Source organism: Gallinula chloropus (genome assembly GCF_964237585.1).
Source record: "Gallinula chloropus genome assembly, chromosome: 2".
Taxonomy (NCBI): domain Eukaryota; kingdom Metazoa; phylum Chordata; class Aves; order Gruiformes; family Rallidae; genus Gallinula; species Gallinula chloropus.
In genome coordinates this window covers 33,191,806-33,212,395 of record NC_140086.1, presented here as the reverse complement: position 1 = coordinate 33,212,395, position 20,590 = coordinate 33,191,806, and the positions used below count along the sequence as shown (strand labels likewise).

The 20,590-nt window shown below is 38.1% G+C and overlaps 1 protein-coding gene across 2 annotated transcripts in view; it reads left to right on the top strand.

Annotated features, from left to right (window-relative positions):
* Nucleotides 1-20,590, top strand: part of ZFHX4 (zinc finger homeobox 4) — a gene marked incomplete at both ends in the record, with an annotated part of 126,103 nt that overhangs the window by 82,038 nt on the left and 23,475 nt on the right. The window lies entirely within an intron of this gene.

Here is a 20,590-nt window from a genome sequence, read left to right as displayed (position 1 = left end):
ACATTTAATGCAACCTTTCAATTGACCAAAAGCCCACAACCTAAGCCCCCATCTCACAGCTGAGGACTTTCCCACATTTGTCAAGTGAGTGCCACTCTAGCATCAGCTGAGAGAAATCATCCATTTAAAGCCTGGAGCTGCACATGACAATTTTCCTACCCCTCGTCAGAAATCCAGTCATGGCAGAGGTAGCTTTGTGTGTGACTTGTTTGACTCTTACTTTGAGCAGCAGTGTTTTGTTACACGTGTGGATTTAAGAAAATACTGGTGGGATGGATTTTACAAAATAAAATGGAACGTTTTCTCTTTAGTATGGATGCATATAAGGCAGTGCAGATATGTGTCGTAGGTTGTTTTTAGCAGTATGTTGGTGGCTTCTATCCTTGTGATTGTGATTTAATTTCAATGTCTGTGGTCATGTGGTATTCTCTGCTGGAGCCAATCTTTCACAAGGAGCAAGTTCATTTAAATGTAAATGGGGTCCTGTGGATGGAAAAAACTACCCACTTCATGTCTTCACTGACCCACCCAAGCATTTGGTTTGGCCTTCTATGCATAAATAATAACAAGAAGGTAAGCTGTCATTGCCTTGCTTGAAACACCAGAAGTGGTTTGGCGCAGCAGAGAAACCCAAGCACTAAAAGGAGACTGGTTTGGATAAACTCACAGTTCAGATCCCCATCTTGATTAAACAGCGTTAAAAAAAAAAAGAGAGAGAAAAAAATGTTACGGAGTTATTTTGAGGACTTGCGAATTACAGGAACAGATGAAAACCAACTTGGGCTGAGAACATACCACACCTAAAAATACCCTGAAGTAGCAGAAAACTTGTCATTTTGTTAACTTGAATGGATTTTTGCTCTTAATTGTTTGTAGCAATTTGCAAGAGTGGGATAAGAATGTGGTATAAGTGGTAATATAATTAGCATTAATTTAGGATAAAAATGCAAACCTACATTTTCTAAGTAGGTACCTTCCCTTCCACTAAAACATAGATATATATTACATAACTCTAAAGTATGTGTGGCTTTCTTCAGTGTGTTATTAAATATGATAAAATAGAATTCTTTTTCTTTATTACTGGTATGTACAAGGCAATATGAATGATTGAGCACCTTTTTACCAATATCTTTGTGACATATATATTTTAAAACTGCTGGCCTCACATGTCATCTTCTCTTAGAAATACTCCAGGTGTACTTTAACAGAACTGAAAATTCTCCCTTATAAATTTCCTTTCCCACCAAGCAAAATCATAAACAGCTTTTCATTTGTGTGGATGAATAGATACATTTTCAGAATTATTTCATTAAATGCACCCTTTTATTTATCTCATTTACTAAGAATGCTATGTTCTGCTGCAGATGTTTCAGAGCATGACACACGGGCCTGGAATCCCAGTGTACAATACCTTTGGTGAAACTCACTTATAAAACATCCAAACTTACAGTTAGTTGTGCTCTGCATTAGGAGCTTAGCAGAATTTTGACTTTGTTCCAGAGCATGTAATAAAGGACTGGTATTTACTGTTTTCAGAGATTTCTCAAGAATATTTGATAAGCATTTCTCTTCTTTTTATAACGTAGCATTAGTTCAAGATGAGCTAGACTTAAGGAGTACAAGATTTGCTATCCAGGGTAAGAAACAGGATATTAGTGTTTATGTTATTCAGCTATATTAGGTGTAGCTGTGAATCAAGTAATTTTATCCTGGTGGCTTCAAAACCTAAAATGTTCATCTGTTGGACTCTCTTCCTTTATTTCATTGAGCTGGTTAAGAAACAATAACCAAAGCTGTACGTTTAGTTTTCATAAAGATTACAGTAAAATGCATTATAGATACACAGTGACTGAACTAATACTTTTTTTTCTATCTGACATATGATTCACTGTTGGGGGATATACATTTTGTGCTTGTTTTTCATTATTAGGTTACATTCCATACAGACTGATTTCCACAGAACCTCCTAAGTCTTCTAGGTGTATTTTGCTGACAAACCCATATTGTTAGAATTTTTTTACATTAAAACCCCCCCTGATCTCAAATACTATGACAATTCAGAGGTAGATGTGCTTCCAACCTACTTCTCCTATCAGAAAACTTGGCAATACACATGATATCTGAAAATCAACATTATTGATTGCAGTGTGGACAACATGGTGGGTTTTTGGTTTTCTTTTGGGTTTTGTGTTGGGTTTTTTTTTTTAGATTATGTAAAATTATTTTCTCAAGTGCTTTTTGTTTGCACTTGTTATTTTAAAGACACAGAAAATTACTGAAAGACGATTCCACTTCCTAATCCACTCTTCTAAAGAACAGACTTGAGAAAGCAGTGCAATGTCAAGCACTTCATGAGAGAGAGCAAATCCTTTGGTGGATGGTACTGATCTTTTGCAACAGTTTAAAACTTCTGAAGGAACTTTTGCAAAAATGGCATAGCAATAGTGACACAGAAAATACTCTAAATATCTTGATAGGCTAAGAACAGACACTTTATTTTAGGAAAATATGAGGTTTCTTACATAATGATAAGCTGTGATGGAGAGAGTATCGCCACACTGATTAATTTTAAGACAAGTTAGAATTAGAAAGTTCTTTGAATAGAGCCTCTAGAAAGAAGGATCTCTTGGTTAATTTGTGTTAAACTAACTGAATTAATATGGTTCTTTCAAAACAGCAGTATATCATTTCATGCTTATCATGAAAATTATGAGCATCCTTAATTTAGTCTCTTTTTTATAAGAAAATTTAATGGGATCCCATTTCGGAGGTGACTGAAGATCCACTTAAAATGGGCAAACAAATAAATATTCAGCCTTTGCTCAAAAAAGGACAAAGGGAAAGTCTTTCCCCAGAAAATTGGTTATAACTTTATTAATGCAAATACTTAACTACAAAAACCCAAGGCATTTAGTGCCTGAATTTGTAGCTTGTAAAGTGGCATCCTCCTTATTCATCAGTATTGCTCTCCAAATCCTGCAGCAAATTATCCAAGGTACCCAAAGGGCAAAAAAAGCCAGATTGCTCTTGGGTGCCAGAGAATCTGTTTACAACCAGCTCCCTAAACAGGAATGAAATCCACTTTGCTTGCAACCATTTTCTGTGTGGGAGGTAATACACATGAAACTTCTTGATGTCTAAATATTGAAGCATAAAACCTTAAATACCGGTCTATTGACAAAATCAATGCCTGGCCCAGGTCAGGAGATAGGGGACAAGTCCCTATAACTGTATGTAGAACTTCCCAGAGGGCGAACTAGCTCTGGGTGTAAGTTAGTGTTTCTGGAAACTAAGAATTAGGTATGGCAGTTTCTCCAGAAAACTGACATAAACACAGGCACTACTGTTTTCCTGTTGTATTTAAGGTACATCTGATCATATTTTATAGGCCCTACAATAACTAATGGAATTTCTGTTGTTTTGTTTGTTGGGTTTTTTTTCTTTTACTTGTAGGCCTTGATAGATGTTACATATTTTTCTGCCGTCCATGTCCAATTTAATCAATATTACAAGTGCTCCCTTGTGGTAGGCGTAACGGTGGCAATAAAGTGAAATTTCCACAGCTTTTACCCATTGAAATTCTCAGAGGGCAAGATTCTTATAAACTTCACTTTGCTTTCTCTGTAATAGATTTAGTAGCTCCATTCAGGAAGAAGGTTCCATGTGCTTTCTCATTTTCAAAACATAGATAGTAAACCAAGCTTTATTCTCTTTTCAACTCTTTAAGAACTTTTAACATTTTACTATTCTTTCATCATGAGTGTTAACAAACGTACTTGCCTCCAGAATTGCTCTGATGTCCCGGTGTGACTCTACATTTGAAAATGGGGGAGTTAACTGAGGTAAATTTCAGGCATTCCCAAGATTTTTGAAACTGGTGTAATTTAGGTCAGCTTAAGGCTGTTTGGAATATCTTATTCTACACACAGGAATTGCTAATGTCCACTTTGAATGAACCAGCTACATTGGCTCTGTGCCACTGGACTTCCTTTTCATTTTAAGGCTTTCCTCCCAGCCATTTAAACCATCTTTTAGGCATCTGTGTGCTGCTGAAGCAATGAAAAACAACCTTATCAAAACCTAAGCTCTGGTCTTTAGTCCCAGAGTTCATTATAATAGTTTAGAACTGGTGTTGTGTGCTTCTTGTTATTTTGGTGTCCTCTATTACAAAGAATTACTGTATTGTCCTTTTCCTTGTACAATGCATCATTTGGGCTCAGCAGTCACAAGCAGAGTTCTACTTCATCCTTCATGACTGATTATTTGTCTTATTAAATTCTCTCCTAACAAAGAAAAGTCTTGAAACACTGGAATCGAAAGAGATAGAGGGGTGTTCATGCTTCTGAGAAGACATACCCCCAGTTCTAGCCTTTATTTATATTACCATTTCTGTTGCTATCACACTCTTTCGGTGAGAAATAAACAAACACTAGGAGGAATATTTAATAAGGTGTTTAGGCAAATTAGGTTAGATGAAGAAACAATAAAAAAAGATTCAACAGAATGAACAAACGAAACAGCAGGGTCCTAAATGATACTGTACATCTGTAAAACTGTGTATGTTGCTTCACTGTTACTTGGTAGGCCAACTGTTTTCAGTTTACTTACCATAAAATTATTGTAACTGCATTTCTGCTTAAGCAGGGGTGGGGATGTTTTAAAATGGAACAGGCTGTGTACTGTTTTCTTAATCATAGGAGCCCTAGAATAATTATCAAACAGTGTTTTCCACAGAGTTGATCTATAATTCATCTGAGGAAAGAAAACATCTTTCCAATAAAAGATTTTTTTGTCCTCGATTTTTCAAGGGTTTCTTTTTATTATTGTCATTAACCCAATTATCAAATTTCACAACTTCTTCATTTCTCAACTACTTTTTTCATATGGTTGTAGCTGGAGGGAAAAAACATAGGTGGAGACATTCAGTAAAAAGGTTTTTACAAGGGTTACAGTTTTTCTAAGTTACAGCCAAGAGAATTTAATTGGGGGAAGGTTTTTGGAGGGTGGCTTGTATTTTTTGACAGTTTGTAATATTTTCAACTCCATAACTCAACAGTCATGAGACTGCATTAAAATTCCTGAGTTTTATAAAGCAGTCAAATTTGAATTATCTGTGAATAGATTACCTGGGTTGTGGCTCAACTGGAGCCCATCTGCTGCCCACACCACTGGCTGCAGCCCATTGCTGCAGAATATGTGACACACAATAAATATTGCTCCTACCAGGCCCACTCTTGCTCACTGCAATCTAATGCTGTTCCTTTGTTCTACAGATAGCTATTTACAAGTGAAAGTAAGTGAATTACTTCAAAAGTGAATGTACTAAATGTGTTCTTTTAATGTAGTTTACATATGGTTTTGCTTTATTTAAGTAACCCCACCCCTGTAATACCCTGGATAATTAAGAGTTGATTATAATACATTTGGGGATGAGTTTTAGGCTTTCTTTTGCTTGAGCCTGTAGAAATGGTGGTGGTGTTTTTTGGATGGTTTGTTCTTCTGTTTTTCTCACAACTATGACATAATTTTATTCTGCTTTTTTATCCAATGAAAGTTCATGTTCTTTTATAACTCCGTAAACTGAGATTGTGAGTACAGAATCCATCATGAGATTTTTCAATGAAAATTCCAAAAGCTGACCACTCCACATACATTTCTGCAACAACACATCTTCCATGTTGTGAGCAGTAATTCAGGTCTATTAATTTAGCTTGCAGAAGCATCCTCCTTGACTGTGATGGTTAGAGGTGAAGCCGCAGGTCTTGACTTGTAGCAGAGAGTTATGCTTTGGCCATCAGTGAAGGAATGATAGAAGTAGCACTGGAAACAGTTTCAGGGAAAACTTTTGAATGGATTCTATTTTGAATGAAGTAATACATGAAATAAGTCTTCATTAGGCTATGATCAGCAACTGTTTCTGGAAGCAATTCATTGAAAGCTGCTGAACCTGCATGCTCTCTTTCAAGTACCTAGCAATTTTGTTTTCACCTTTGGCTTTTTTTTTTTACTTTTTATTAGAAACTAGGGGTTGAGTTTAAACTTAGTTATGCTGAGTTTATAATAGTCTTAATTGATATTTCTTATATGATTTTCAATGACTAACTTGCAAGGAAGAAGACCTAGCTGAGTCAGATTCTATTTTCAGCTTGTTTCTCTTAATGGTATGGTAGCTGATTTTTCAGAAAGAGTTGAAATACATTCCAGACCCCCAAATGGACCTTCAGACCAGTCCTGTTTTCTGTTTTATTTGGAAAGACAGCAGGTATGGGTTTGTCATATCTCATAAAACACTGTTGGAATAGTATTTTGGTTTTATTTTAAAAATCAACTCAAAACGTCTTAGTTAAATAACGGTAAAAGTGATTTTTGTTACACTGATACCTGAATTTTCTTATGCCAGAGATGCAAAACAGTTTTACTTAAGCCTGTGACTGATGAAATACATGTGCTCAGCTTAGTTCTTTTTTCATGTTGAAGCATCTAACTTCCCTAGCGAGAAGGAAGTAAAAAGATTCATTCCTCTCCTGATTCCCTGTTTCTATTGAAGTAAACTTGTCAATTGCTGTCTTTCTCTGTACATATACATAAATTAACAAAATATTTTAACTTTTCTATGAAATTTAACTTTGTATCGACTTTATGAGGTGGTACCCAAAAGCAGCATGCTGTACCTGTACACATAGATCTTGGAAGGGGCACAAACCACACAGTCAATTTGACCTTAGGTATCCTGCCAGGCTGACATCCTCTTAAGATACAGAAACATGCATATAGTCCCTCTTAGCCATCAGCTAAAACATGGCATTTGTTAGTCTGACAAATTGTATGTGAGGAGTGTCACCTCACTGTCACATGCAGTCTAATTTAGACAACTCAGAAAAGCCTTGGTTGAAGAATCTCTTCCTGTTTCCTCATCATTTGAGAATATGACCAGTGTGTTTATCTGTGCTGGTGCTGATACTGAGTACATCAAGTATTCTGGGCTGACTAGACATAGGAGCTTTCACAAAGCATTTGGATGAATGAAAATGACAGGTTGATGACTAATTCCTGCCCAAAGAGTGTTCATATGAAATCAATAATTCCCCACTCCATCTCCTCAAGAAATTCTGAGGAGAAAGCCCATGGCATACCTCTCGGTTCCCCAACCTGTGCCTGTGGGACAGAGCTGTTACAAATACAACAGGCAAGCAAAATGCTGAATCTAGTTTCTGCAGTGAGTTGAACCAGAGCAATGGTTCTTAACCATAAAATACATTTTAAAAGGTTTCACGAGTGGCAAGCAAATAAATTTGTTGTGCATGTAAGAAAGAAAGAGGATCTCTGCACAAGCCTCTTTGGGGTACTAAAGGGAGTATATCTTGAAAAAACTGTGTTTAGACAGAAAAGCGTGATCCCTACAGTAGTGGGTTCATCTTCACACATTTATATGCAATGCTTGCCCTGTCTTTCATGTGTGCTCCTCAGAAATGTCCCCAGATCAGCAAGTCTGATTGACTGGATGGATCAGCCACATAAAGGTAGCCAACTAAGACTGTGCCTAAAAAATACTTCCTTAATTTTCATAGAATTGTTAAAAAAAAAAAAAGTAGAAGTCATGCTCTTTTACCCATATCTTAAAAAGAATTCAAAATTATATGCTCAGACGTATGAGACTAAAAATAGAAGTCTTTAAAGATGCATGGATTAACTATACAGTAAGCAGCAGAATTTATTTTATTTTTTTATGAAGGTGCCTAAATTAATCTTGCTCTTATAATAAGCAACTTCATAGGATTTTTTTTTTCTGATTTTGGAAGTTATTTGCTGCTTATTTCACATCATGTTCCACTTTTCAAGTATAATACTACTATAAATGAGTGGCTATTATAATCCCCAGACCTCAAAGCCCAGCACACATGGTTTTGTGAACACATGATTTGAAATGAATGAAACTTTCTCAATGTATTTGTAGGTCAGTGTGTATGGAGGATATATGTTTTATGAGTACTATAAAATCTGCTTAAAGGCCAGGTGTTGACCATCTATTTTGGATTGGAAAAACCCTCTGTGCTGGACATATGGGGTTTTGCTAATTTTTCTAAGACTATCTAGATTCTTGAAACTGCTCAGCTTTCAGTCCATGGGTGCTTAAGATAACACTGAGGACTTCTGGAAATCAAATGTTGGGTGTCCACTTAAGACCATTTTTCTGCAGCCTGACCTTGGAAGATTTGAACGTCTGTGAATACCATTTATTGAGCAAAGCCAATCCATGCCAATACTTTACAAAGTCCTTCCCCCCCCACATTCTTCATCTTAGTGATAACTGTGAAGCTAATTTATGTTGAGGTGATCAAAACATCTTGGTTTGAAAAGAAAACAATATTTTTCACAAATACAGCACATCTCCCCAACTGTAAATGTGTCTCATCTTGACTTGTCTCTTTCCATCACAAGAGAAACTAACGAGGTTTTTGTAATTACAACATGTGTGTACTGACACATGTATGTCTGAAAGTTCTGTTTGCAAATTCTATTAAATTTCATCAGTATTAGCAGAGATATCTGCCTGCATATAGAATAAAAACAAGACACTCTACAATCACTATGATGCTTGGTAACTACAGTTATTGCACTGTTCCTAAATTCCTAAATCATTTTCCTAAGTCCTATTCCTAAATCACCTAAGCCTGGGTCTAATATGGTAAAGAGAATCAGCAAAATGTGACACTGGCATATGAGACATTATTCATACCATCTCTGTGAACTTCAGCCTGATTTGTGCAGGAAAATCCTTGTGCATTGCCTTACAGTTTACCCTTATGCATTTTATGACTTTATGTGTTACAGATAATATTCAGATGAAAACATTGGTAAATATGTATTGCTTGTTAACCTTATATGCATAAACAAGAAAAGGGGGAGGTTACTCTGTTGATATAGTAGAGCTGGTCTGCTTCTGCCTCTCAGAAAAGCCACTTTCACAGTCTAATCACAGGACTAATATACGTTGTACTACCTTAATTCAGCACAATGTGTGTATGCATGGAGATATGGTCTGTAATTACATGGTCACACAGCATTTCCCCCTTGCCTTTCTGAGTTTACAGAATGGAGCTGCATGGGGTTACAGATGAATCAGTGCTGTGCAGGGATGGCAGAAACTGTCTTTAGAGCCTCTCTGCATTTGCTGAGAAATTCAGAAAGTATGTAGTGAAGGAGGCTGGGGGTGCCAGGAAGAGAAATAATGGGGTATATATAAGACAACTGAGGAACTTGCTTCCATATCTGCCTTTACTGGGGAGAGACCATTTTTTTATCCTAAGCGGGTCACCTTACCCAGACTTTTCATAGGAGTTCACTGGCTGTGTGGCCTTCATTTTCTGAGTGCTTGATTTGAGGCTGTACTATAGTGTTAAATAAGTGCTGGACACACAGAGCTGCAAATGAAAGCAATCAGTGCTGTGCTTTGAGCATAGAAAGTGCTATATATTGCTATGTACTTGGAAAAAATTTGTTCCCATCTGTATCAAACTGGGTTCTTCAAGTTAGTATATTTTTTAACCTCAATTTCTGTATAACTCCACTTTCCGAAATTGAAGAATTGCCTACTCATCTCTTCCGACAAAATGAAGATAAATTCATTAACGTTTGTGCGTCAATAACAAGTCAATAATGAAACATTTTGTTTGGCTTTCAGAATGGGTTGAAGAGATGCAGTAAATAAAACATGTGCCCCCACGTTAAATAGTGAGAAGGAAACAGCATCCTCAATACACTTTTTCCTGAATAAATATCAGTAGTTTTGTGCAGGCAAGAGCCTTTTTACCATAAGGTAGAGCTTGATCAGGAAATTAAAGATTGTGTCACACAGGAAGTATCTTGATGCATTTGTTAAGATATTAAGGTATTTTGCTTCTGTGATATTATTTATGGTTCTAAAAACATTGTTTTTTTGATTTTCATCTGTAATCCCACAGTTATTTTTCAAAATATTCAAAATTTCAAATTACTCTATAGTACTCCACTGTAAGTCATATGAAACTTCATTTGGCTTGGATTTTCTACACAAACCCCTTTTACTAGAGCTAATGAGACAACTGAGGGAGGCAGGAGGTTTTTGTCCTCTATGTGGACAAGCACTGGTGAAGGATAGTGCAGTAAACCGAAGAAGAATTATCAGACAAAAAAATTGGGAATTTTATTTTGGGTAGTGAGAGACATCATGTATTACTCATATTCATTTCCAATCTCTTTGCCTAGTAATCTCTATCTTGAACTATCTTTTTCTCTCCACATTTATCCCCCCCCCACTTTTTCTACATAACTTTTCTCACCCCACCAGTGATTTATGTTTCTTATCCACTTCTGATGTTCATTCTTCAACTGTCCCTTCTATATTTCTAGTCAGCTCCTAGCTAGCTCCCTTCCCTATCCACCCATGCATGCTTCCATCCCTGCTGACTGCCAGCTTTAATATTCCTGCACAAGCCTCTCAGCATGTCTCAATGTCTTTGCCTCATTTGCTTAGTAGATTGCAGTGCTTTGCACTTTTGCTCCCAGCCAGCTCTATCTCCATGAGTCCAGTTCTGTGCTGGAATTTGGTACACTGCTTATTCTAGTCCTAGTCTCCTGCCTTATACTTATTTTTCATTTGGTCCAAATTACCACCTTAGTTTCTCCTCCCTTCCTTCTTCTTTTCCTCAGACCACATTCTGCTTACCACTTCCCAGTTCTTTCTCTAACCCCAAAAATCTCATGTCCATACTTCTTTTGCTCCTGCCACCCTACAAGCACCACAGGGGGAACATGCTGCTCTTGCTCTCCTGTAGTAATCAGTTCCCAGTGCACCATACAATGACAGACAGCAGTAAAAGAATTGCAGTAGGATGGGAAAGTTCATTTTCACCAGAGCAGGGATGCAATAGTGGCTTTCTGGTTGTACAGGAATGCTGCCAGGAGAATTTGTATATCAGAAGACCTATTTAAGCTGCCATTCCTCTATGAGAATGACATGTGCATTGCTTAGTACACATAGGAACTGGGTGGAGAGGTTTGTGGAGGCTCTGTGGGATGTGACTGAATATGCACTTTGGTGAGCTCTCAGCACGGTGGGAAGCGTGAGTGTGTTCAGTCATTATGGATTCCTAGGAGAATTTCAGCTCTTCAGTACAAGTGGCTTTTCTGAGCATGGGTAAGTAGAATTTTTCAAAGCTATATTGCTTGGCTGAATTTGGGTAGTTTTATCCATTGTGGCACTTGCCGGACATCATCCTGTTTGCCAAATTTGGGGTTCCAGTTTAAAATCTCTGATGATATTCTTAGAAATACCAGAATCATTTTGACTGCAATTAAAAAAAAAAAAATCCTACAATATCCAACCTGCAGCAGAGCTTCAGCCAGCTGATTTCAGCCCAAGCAGTTAAAAGTTTATTGAACTTGTGAGTGAGTAGAAAGACAGATGTATGGTGGGAAGTCTTCATTAAGCTTACAAATGTGTGGCCCTATCAACTTGTCTGAAATCATTAAGAACAAATTTTAAGTTCAGCTCTTGTTCGGAAGCTTTCTCTGAAATATTTTCAGTGCTATCAACAGAACCACCTCACAAGGCATTTCAGGGCCTTAGCTAAATTGATGCTGTAGATCTGTGCTCATTAGGCAGTTGTGAGAAGGGAGTCTATAGGCAAGGGATGTCCTTTGCTTCCACAGAGATATAATTATATTGCTGACAATGAAAATTAATGTGGGGAGTTGTTATTAAAACTATGTATGGGAGAAAGAGCATTCAAATTAGATAGTCATATAGCAAAGGTAATAGTAGTGGCATATATTGAACAACGGGAATTAAAATTTTTAAATGAAGGAAAGAGGAAAAGAAAGATGAAGGAAAATACTTATTATGTTGCACTGGTTTAGGAAAAAGAAAACCAGTTCCAAATAAATCCACACATGCCACTCCACCACCTCCATGGGCAGCCTGTCCCAGGGCTCTGTCACCCTCACTGTGAAAAAGTGCTTCCGCATGTTGGTGTGGAATTTCCTATGCTCCAGTTTACAGCCATTGCCCCTAGTCCTGTCCCCACAGACCACTGAAAAGGGGCTGGCCAATTCCCCCTGCATCCATGTCTAAGATATTTATAAACACTAATTAGGTTCCCCCTAAGTCTTCTTTTCTCGAGACTAAACAGTCCCAGTTCACTCAGCCTGTCCTCATACGGGAGATGTTGCAGGCCCCTAATCATCTTTGTGGCCCTTCTCTGGACTCTCTCCAGGAGGTCCCTGTCTTTTTTATACCAGGGAGGCCAGAACTGGACACAATACTCCAGGTGGGGCCTGACCAAGGCAGAGTAGAGGGGGAGGATCACCTCCTTTGACCTGCTGGCCACACTCCTCCTGATACACCCCAGGATCCCATTGGTTCTCTTAGCCACCAGTGCACACTGCTGGCTCATGGCCAACCTGTCATCGACCAGGACCCACAGGTCCTTCTCCACAGAGCTCTTCTCCAGCTGGTCATCTCCCAGCCTGTACAATGTAAATGCTCGACTTGGCACTGGGAGAACCCCTAGATATAACAGACATTTTTGAATTCAGAAAAATCTGTGTATGCAGTATACCCAGTATTTATGAGTCACCCATTATTGCGCTAAGAACCATTTGATATTGCTCATCTTCAGGACATGCCGTGTAAATGTCTCCAACAAACTTGGCAGTGGACTTGAGTTTTAAGCTTCCAAGCAATCAATAGGATAACGTAATTCCTGACCTCAAACAATTCAGCAAGAAAAGACTAACTTTAGGTACTGAAGCATAGCACTGGAACTGGAAGGATCCTGTAGCCTGTTGTGGGTGAAGAGGACAGAGATGTGTCATGTTATGGCTATGAATCCCAAGCACACTAAAATATTATAAGAGTCAGGAACATTCCACAAAACTGCATAATGCTTGAGTATTATACACAGAAGTTTGTTATCCAGATATTCCAAATTGGGACTGGAAAGGACAAGGGGAAAAAGTAACGTAAAGGGATTGGAGACAGCAGGGAGTCAGGAATGTACTTCTCTCTTTTACTACTGATGCTAGTTTTGATGAGCAGACTTTCATCCTTTCCTCCTGTCTCAATAACAGAGTTAGACTCTGTGTCAATAGACTGTATTTTGTAGAGTATAGCTACAACACAGACAGAAAACCCAGCTTTTACTGGATACTTTTGGAGAAATTTGGGGTGGAGGTCTTGATGAAGTTTCATATCACTCAAACACTGTGATCCGAGTTGGACGGAAAGCTAAAAACACCTCTGTTTTCTTTACAAAAGGACAAAGACCACAACATGTATGCATATGTTAAAGAAGCCAAACTTCTGAACACTGAGATTTAAGTGATATTTGCAACATATAGTGTTGTAAAAAATCCATGGGCCATGCTAAAGAATATTTGTCAGGTAATTGTGGAAAACAAGGAAAGAAAGAACCCTGCTCCTGAACAAATATTTCTGTAAAGGTTATTTTTTTAAAAAATCAGAAAGTGTTTATGTTCAGGGAAAATTTTACTCACTGTAAATAGATCACCTACTTCTGCCCATGACACTTAACATCAAGGAAGGGGAATATTTAAACTGGAGGGCTGTAGTTAGCTACATGACAAGACATAGTACAAGAATTTATTCAGGTCAGAAAAAAGTATCCTTAAAAGTGGAACTAAAGCCAAAGTGATGTTAATAAAACTGAACATAGAGGTTGGCTAAGAGGAGCAAATATGTGAAGGTACCTTGAAAAGATAAACAGGAATTGTTAAAGTATCTCAGAAATAGACAGCCTCCATGAGACTCATTAGGTCTGCTGGATCACCAGTGGATAAAGAGTCAATCCAAAATTATCAGGAGATGGCAAAGAAAATAAATTCTTTTACTTTACTATTCTCAAAAGACAAAGGAGAAATACATGCACTAACAGAATTCTTTACAGATAATTTCAGAGACAGACTGTTAGTGAGCCAAAAAGAGGGTGAATAATTCAGGACAAAACTCTGGAAGGTAAATGAAAAGGATTTTACATTGTATCTCAGGGAGAAACCCAAAAACTGAGTCACTAATAAAATATGTCATTTAAATGACATTTTAAATGAGCTGTTAATTAACATTGTGGATTTCTTTGTAAATACACTCTAAAGGATCATTCTGGAAACTGAATAGGAGAGCCAATCTCACCACATACATGATGTATTGGAAACTCAGGTCAAACAGGAGGTAGGAAAAAACTGCAAGTTATCAGGGAGAGTAGAAACATTTGTATATGAAGGAACATTGAACACACAGATTGAACAGAAACACAGAGAAGTAGAACAAGGCTGAACAAGAGCTATAAAAAAGAAAGGTGACTGATACTGTGAAGAGCCAGTATTTTTCTTTTTTTCCCACAGGCTAGAAATGAGCACCCATAAATTGGTGACGGTCATGAGGAGACTTTCATTGACTTTCTGAGCTTGGGGTCAAGACTCTTAGGCTTAGGTTCACCTACCTAGCTCCCAGCATTTAGCTGCAATGCCCAGGTGAAAAGTCATCACTCAGCACAAAACTTCACTCTAAAATCTTTCTGTAATCAGGACGAATTAAACATTTTAGCCCATGTAAAATCTAAGTGGTGCCCTGGAGATACCTGTCTCTCCCTCCACAATGAGGAAGCTTAGACATGTGCCTGAAATTAGGCAGGGTGTATCCTGCATGTAAAATAAGAATTAAGAGTGAGGCTTAGTTTTCTTTTCTAAATAACATCGATGGAAATCTATTAGTCTTCAAGTCAGACAATGCAAGAGCTCTTCATGCTTTATGCTGATGAGGGAAACAGCAGTTTCTATGAACCGTAATGGCAGCCAGAAGAAAAGTACTGATCAGTTGGAAAAGTTAGACTATTCTCAATATAGATTCATGCTTCAATGTCTTTCTAGAGATGGCCAACTAAGAAAAGTATCCCTTTTTGCATAATAAATGATTAACTGTACATCTTCAATCACATCTGGAAAACATTGCTGAGTTTCATTCTGAATAGCTGACATTCTCTTTTAATGGTTTTGTCAGCATATGCTTCTCTTGCCTCTTGCAAAATATTTGATAAAATATTAATGTAGAAATAAAACAACAAAAATACAAAACACGGAGTTTCCAGTTTTCTGATAGTCAGTATGGCTCAGCATAAGCTTACCAACAATTTTATCTCTCGTTTTACACCATTATTAGACTAAAACACACTTCTTTTCCTTATCTTCTCTGAGACTATGGAAGGGAGAGTAGAAAACAGTCAATCCCAGCCAGCAATGAGAGAAAGGGAGAGCTTGCTCAGCAGCCAGACTGGAAAGGACACCCCACCCCTCTAATATTCTGGGGTGAACATTTCTTTTCCTTCTCCAGTAGCTGGAAGTAGACTGCAGTTGAAGGAAAAATAAATATTTATGTAGAAATACTAGGTTGGGAAATAGTAAAGTGTTGGGCAGATTATCCGGCGATAATGAATCTTTTCTACTTTCAGAAGCTAAGAAGGAAAAATAAATAGGGCAGATGAGAGCTGCCTCTTTCCAGAGGGGTGAGTCTGAGTGCAGCAAGTGGAGAATATTGGCTGCTGGGTGGAGTGGATGGATAAAGAGGGTGTGATTTGTGACACTCCTTGGGAAGGAGCCACCACAGCACATTCTGTTCAGCCAGTGTTGCAGTCTGCTTCCTCTGACACAGTAATGCACTTCAAACAGAAGAAAATAGGCATTAAACCACTATAAAAACTCAAATGATGCACCACAAAACAAAATGGTACAATTTGATGCTAACTGGCGGTTAGCAATTTCTGGTCAATATGACGATCATCACTTAATTATAGACTTGTTTGCAGCCTTCTAACAGCTATAGTTTTAAATATAACAGTGATTAGAAAGTGTTATTAACATGTTGGTGTTGTTATTCCTTTTGAGTCCCTAAATGAGAATTAGAAATCCTATTTGAAGATGAAATATGACCACTAGAAGTTGTAGTCAGGATCCGGAATGAGACATCGTGTTTGTCACTCATGCCCTGCAAGAGCAGCCAGAAAATAGAATACTTTATGGAATATTTGGTTGGATAAATGGCAATTTAGAAGTCAGAGACAATTTATCAACTAAGTAGTGAAACTAGGATAACCCAGAAGTCAATCAACAAACCCTGCTTTTAGTTATTTTTTTCTTCCCTTGAATATTTTTTGGGTTTTTCTTTCTTTTGTTAGTTGTTCCTCCTTTCCCTCCATTATCTGTTGCCTGTCCATCCCTCCAATCCACCCTTCTGTTACTATCCTTTCATAGTGCTCACCTTCTCACTCTGATGGTTAATATCAGTAAGCTATTCACTATACCAGTTGAACCTGGAATACACCTGTACTAAACAGTTACGGGTACCTTTGATTCTGCTATTTATTGAAGATATTCAATAACAACCCCCTTCCTTTTTTTTTTTTTTAATGTCTCTCTCATTTCATATTTATTTGCTTACTACTTTAGTCGATTGATTTATTCTTTCCCCATCCATCCGGCCCTCAGCCACAGACACTTGCTTAATCTTGTTTTCTCTCTCGTAACCGCAATTACTCACCCACAACTTGTAGATCATCCTTATTTAGGAAATTACTTGCAATTTGGAGAGGGCAAAAGGGATACCACTACCACCAACAACAAAATCCAGGACCAAAACAGGAACTGCTATCTGTTGACTGATATATAAGTGATGTAAAAAAACCCCAAGCGACAAACAACCAAAATCAACCCTTGAAAATCATATGTTTCATAAATAGACTTGAAGAGAAACTCCCTATGCTACTCATCAGTAGGGAAGCTTCTCTGATAAAACAGAGGGAAAGGTGTTTGATATAACTCCATAATAAGCACAATGCACTTAAACTAGAGAGGATTGTTTCAACCTGCCCATGTCTTGTTTTAACTACTCAGTATTTCAATTAAAAAAATAGTATTTTTTTCCCTGTATTTTCCTTTGGCCATGATAGATACATTCGTTCCTTTATTTGCATCTCACTAAGTCAGGCTTTTCTAATCTGTGTATGACTATTTATATAATTTTGCTGCTGGTATCTGCTATTCAACTTTGGCTGAGGCATGGATTTTGCAATTGAAATCATCACACATTGTGACTTCATTGGGCTGGGGAAGGTCACAAGGCTCTTCCTTCACAAAACTGGTATAGAATGGGGCCTGAGAGTGCATATTAACATCTTAAACTATATAATGTAGAATATATATTACACAGTATCAGCTGATTAACATTACATCTGAAACTTAATATTTCCATTTTCCCTTATTTTACAATTTTATTGCAGACTACTAACCTTATTTTTGTGTTTAATTCAAAGTTGGTTATGAAGGAAAAGGTTGATAATGGCTAAATTCAAGAGATCCAACATCAAAAGAAATTTTCAACACTTGGACAAAATAAAACCAGGTGTGAATAAAATATCATATTTCAATAGCAACTGTTATTAAAGCCACTAAAGTACACTTGAATCTGGTGTTCTATTCATTTTCAAAGCTGACATTTGTAAATGTATATAGGCAGGATTCTTGTAAATACAAAACTGCATTAGGACTTGTTCTGGAATCTGTAGCACCAACATATTGTGTTTTGTTCAAACATAATAGCCATAACTTTGTGTCTTTGAGGAGGAGCCATTACGTTTTTATAACTGGATAGTATCCTTGTTGATTAACTTACTAAGTAAGAACAAAAATGTTACTAAAAAGAGATGTTTCTAACATCTTGGCATAGGTTTGCAGCGTCTTTGACAGTACACATCTTGGTATCTGTTCTAACGAATGGTCTTAAGAATATTTCTAGCTAATTTGCTGGCTTCTTGTAAGTTAGAACTGTTGTGTTTCCATCTTGTCCCTTTGATAGGTGTCGCGACATTTTGAATCTTAGTCTTTCTGTAATTTTGAAGGAAAATAGGAGAAGTTGTATTATCATTTCTGTCTATGAAATTTATTTCTGAAGTGAATGCCATACATATTTCTGAGATGAATGCCAAATGTATTTTCTAGAAGTGAGTGCCATTGAAAGCCAAGGAAGGCAATTTATACCGTGCATAATAATGATATTAATTTTTATGGTGTGTATAAGTTACATTTTGATTAGTTTTTTGCATGATTAAAAATTTGCAAAGCCTTTATGGCCCCCAGGAGCCTACCTGTAATAAACAGCTCTCACCTTCCAAACCATAAAACAGGTCTGCAGTACTTGAACATTAGAGCTAATTGCCTTGCTACATCAAAGGGAGCACCACAAGACTGAGAAAAATCACAGAAGGGGGGGTGGGGAGCGGGAGGCAGTTTCACCTCTAAAGGTTATGTGTTTGTGGCTTGGTGGAGCCCTGTAAAGTTATGGCCTCAGAACTGCTGTTTGCGATTAAGTTGATGGGGAAAGTCTATCCCGCAATCTCTCCCTGCTGCTGACACAGAGTCTTTGTTCACATTCAGATTTCTCAAACTGTTGCCAGGGTCAGGCTGAGGTCAGACACCACGATGATGTATAGGAGAACATGTCTGGGAATTTCTCTCACACTTAAAACACATACCAGAAAAACAGGAGAGCACCCTGCAAAAATTGTCTGATGAGACCCAGATGATACTGTAGCTTTTCTTTTAGTACCTTCATAATTTTCTTTCTCTTTGCCTGACACACACACAATGTTTTATTAATGTGTGCCACGATAGCCCTTACAATTTTATGTCCCCTCAAGATAAGGACACTCAGTAGCACTTTGACACTTCATTTTCCAGCCCAGGGGGATTGGGCCAGTAAATCTAGTAAAAGAAGCAATGCGTCCGTTCCCAAGGATGAGTTGAAAAGGGATTGCCATCGGCTCCGTGAGGCCACGGGGCCTGACACTGGATACGAGCCTCATGTGTGCGCGCTCGGCATTAACACAGCCCGAGCCAGGCATGATCACAGGCTCGCAGCATCCCGAACCGCGCTCCCCCGCCACCCTGACAAACACAGCCCCGCTTCCAGCTGCGACAGGGATGCCTACCATGTTTGATTAGCTATCATCACGGGAGGGGGCGGGGGACTGTGGTGGGGAGAGCGCTGAAACAGCACAAGGGGGGTTTCCATTCTGATGGAAATTTTTTTTATATGCAATTATTTTTAAAGGAGGGGACCATCTTTCTCCCTGTATTGCTCCAAAAGGTGGACACGCATGCTGAGTCCTAACCTATTGTATTCTGATGTCAATGCAAAAACACGTCGTGGTTGAGATTTTTTTTTTTTTCTTGGGTTTTTTCCCCCCCGGTTTGGTTTCCAAAATTGCAGCTGTGTTTTTCTACTCCAATTTACAAAAGGTTTTGCAGAGAGTTGAGAATCGGATAGGTCCGCCACATCGATCCAAGGGTTGTTTGCCTAGGCATACAGTTTCAGTGCATGGCTGGCAAGTAAGGCACTAAGCAGCAATTTTTTTGTGCTCAGCTGCTACATATGACAGAGGATATTTCATTCGGCTGTCAGAATGTTATTAATAAAACATGGGGTGCGAAGAGGGCCACTATTTCCCCTTTCAATCACTATAGCATTTACAATGAAAATTTTATGCAGTGTGTAATTTTCAGTTAATGCTTGACACTTAAAATGTCGGTAGCTGCATTTTGTATGGTTCCTGAAGGGTTAATTGTATCATGTTCCCTGCATAAAAGCTCTGCTTATCAAAAGTGAATAGAAGAGTGTATGCAAATGTGTGTCTGTGACCTTTTGCCTTTCCAGGGTTAATTTATATGGTCATTAAAGATTTTATGAAATTGAGCGGCCTGGTGCTTCGAATCCCATTTTACCTTCACCTCCTAATTTATATAATTCCTACCTGAAGTGGAGAAATATGATTTTTTTCTTTTTTTTTTTTCCTTTTTTGCGTGTGCTGCAATGAAAACAGCATGCTGTGCTGTAGGGAGTTGCAAGTCTGGTTATCTGGCATTACTCAGATTGCTAAAAATTCATTAAAATGTGACATCAGCACAGTGAGAGACAAATGATCACAGGATGAAAAGGAACAGTGGGCCTTTCACGGATTAGTGCTACACAGCCCCAGCATAGAAGCTAACTGCATAAACAGATTAATCCACCAGTAGCAGCATAGCTAAGATTTACCGAATAATTAAATGGGCTTGAGTTACTGTGAAGATTTCCGTGTAATCTAGCTGGTGTGAACACGTAAGTGAGGTGTGGGTAATGCTGCTTCCTCAGAAGCCATGTACCAAGTTGCATCATTTATCCTGAATGGCTCCCCCTGGAGACAAAATTCGAGACTTCTCCCGCAAAGCCAGAGGTTTATATTTAATACAGTACCTAATACCTAATACTTACTTACTGCAATTAGCGGGATACTGCTGCACTAATAGGATTTATATTTGAATCCACCCCCTCCCCCCCTTTTTTTTCTTTTTCTGTTTTTTTTTTTCCCCTTTTCTCTTATTTTTTCTCCCCTCCATTTTCACATGTGCTGGCTTTTGTTCCGGCCCGTGTGGTGTGTGTGTGCATGCGTGTGCGTGTGTTTGAACACAAATCTTTTCTAGCTAAAGAATATGAAATGACAGGCTT